Source organism: Amblyraja radiata, chromosome 30 (genome assembly GCF_010909765.2).
Source record: "Amblyraja radiata isolate CabotCenter1 chromosome 30, sAmbRad1.1.pri, whole genome shotgun sequence".
Lineage (NCBI taxonomy): Eukaryota > Metazoa > Chordata > Chondrichthyes > Rajiformes > Rajidae > Amblyraja > Amblyraja radiata.
In genome coordinates this window covers 9,651,766-9,654,114 of record NC_045985.1, presented here as the reverse complement: position 1 = coordinate 9,654,114, position 2,349 = coordinate 9,651,766, and the positions used below count along the sequence as shown (strand labels likewise).

General features: G+C 47.9%; 1 non-coding gene across 1 annotated transcript; it reads left to right on the top strand.

The window, feature by feature from the left end:
* Positions 1-2,153: 2,153 nt before the first annotated feature.
* LOC116990265 lies at positions 2,154-2,349 on the top strand. Its single transcript, XR_004416506.1, has one exon. It is a non-coding gene; the product is annotated as a U2 spliceosomal RNA (small nuclear RNA).

The window sequence follows — 2,349 nt, the reverse complement described above, 5'->3', positions numbered from 1 at the left end:
ACACCACCTCCAGGTCCCTCAGATCGGCCGACTTCAGGTTACTGAACATCCCGCGGTCCAGGCATAAGCTCAGGGGCGACCGCGCCTTTGCGGTTGCAGCTCCTAGACTGTGGAACAGCATCCCTCTTCCCATCAGAACTGCCCCCTCCATCGACTCCTTTAAGTCCAGACTAAAAACTTATCTGTACTCCCGAGCCTTTCGTGACGTCCTCTGAGCGAGGACTACATGTATGTATTTATGTAGTTTGTTTGTTCATACTATTCTTATAACGAATGTAAAGCACTTTGGCCAACGAGAGTTGTTTTTTAAATGTGCTATATAAATAAATGTGACTTGACTTGACTTTCGAGTGACCTCCTCTAAACCCTCGAGTTTTGTATCTGGCAAGTGGGTTGTGGGGGGCAGTAAGCAAGAGCTGCATTTTCCACCCAGATCCGCCTTCAGACTGTCTGTCTCCATGCAAGTGGAGGTCATGTCACCCTCAGGTCCGCATTCAGTGCCACCACTCGCAAGGAATTGAAGGCAGCGATTATATTTGTCCACCCCCTTTCGAGTACCGCACAAACCTAAGATGATAGAGCACCCCCTCTCCCCCCGTCTCCACCCTAACCCTCTTACTAATTCCACCATTTGTATTTCTTGGATATCACCGCGTCCCCAGTCCACTATGGGCTCCACCTATCCTGAACATCGACGCAGGCTCTGCTTGTTATGCACCTTCCCATACCTCTAGTTTCCCCTTCCCCGACTCTCAGCCGGATGAAGTGTCTCGACCTGAAATGTCACCTATTCCATTTCACCAGAGACGCTGCCTGAACCGCTGAGTTACTCCAGCATTTTGTGTCTATCTTCGGTGTAAACCAACATCTGCAGTTCCTTCTTACACATTTTATTTGCAGTTCTTAGTTTCTACTAATAATATGCACAGGCAGTTCGATTTGTTGCAAATACCTATGAGAGAGAAGCGAGTGTTACCAAACTTATGAATTCACTGGTCGGGGTGGAACCCTCTCGAAGACAAAAGTAACGCTCACCGTTTGACCCGTTTTAACAAAATGTTAAATGGTCAGCTCGATATACCAAACCTACACCAGATCTATTAGGAGCAGACGAGGGCATTCGATCCAATTTGAGATACCAGCTACTAATACAGATGTGTACAGCAATTCATCCCCCCCCCCAACACCCTAGTTACCTAACCCGACTCAACAAAATTTAAGGTAGCTCTTCTTTTCCAAGAATATTTATTTGCTTAAAGGGCCTGTCCCACTTTGCGATTTATTTCGGCGACTGCGAACGTCAACGACTGACGCCCGTAGTCGCCGTGAAGTCCACCTTCCGCCACCTCCAGTTTAACTTCCATTTGGAATATTTTGGAGGACCAAGAACCAAGAACCAAGTTCCTTGTTTTAACAGGATGAGACCTGTCGCACAGTCTGTGACCTCGCGTTACTGGTGGCGTTAAGGGCCTTGGTTCTGTGGGTCCTGTTGGGGTGCCGAGGCACGGAGCGGGCAGGAGCGATGGATTGGATTCGCCGCCCCATCCTCCTCTCTCCAATGAGAGTTCTGCAACACCCTCTCTCGCTGCGCCCCCTCTGTGATCCCTCCCGCTTTTGTGAATCTTTCATTCATTTGCTCTACGTACCGCCTATATCTCCATAAAAACAACAGAACCATCATCCTCGACCTCGAGGGATAGCCACGACGAGGATATCTCTCGTTTCCCGTTCCACTGACTCTCAGTATTCCTTCTCTCCAGAGATGTTGCCTGAGTTAACCAGCTGAGTTACTCCAGCATTTTGTATCCAGCTTCGGTGAATGAAACGTCGGTGGTGGAGCAGCGCCACACAGAGGCGATGCTCAGTAACTGCAAGTCGGCAGCAATTCGGCAAAGTGGCTGCTTCCTTTTAAGGAAGAAATGCAAATGAGGCGAGCAGCGAGGAAAAGCGGTCAAATCTGATAAAGATCAGGTGTGAAACGAGAAATGAAAGGCGACAATATGTCGGTTTTCCTGTTCTCGGCAAAAAAATGCAGTATAAGCTGTTGCAATTTTGGCTCGTACTGACTTGGCAGAGTACTGGTTGAGGTTGTCTGTGAGAGAGCGACGATATTCTAGCATACTTACCTGGCAGGGGAGACACCATGATCACTTCTCGCTTCTCGGCCTTTTGGCTAAGATCAAGTGTAGTATCTGTTCTTATCAGTCAGTAAAAGAGCTATATAAAGAGCATCTGTTCTTGTTAGAACAGGGAAAGAGATCTGTTCTTATTAGAACAGTCCTGGCGGTCCTTTAAGGACAGGAGCTGCAGATTACGATTTAAAAAATCGTAGCAATGGCAGCTGCAATG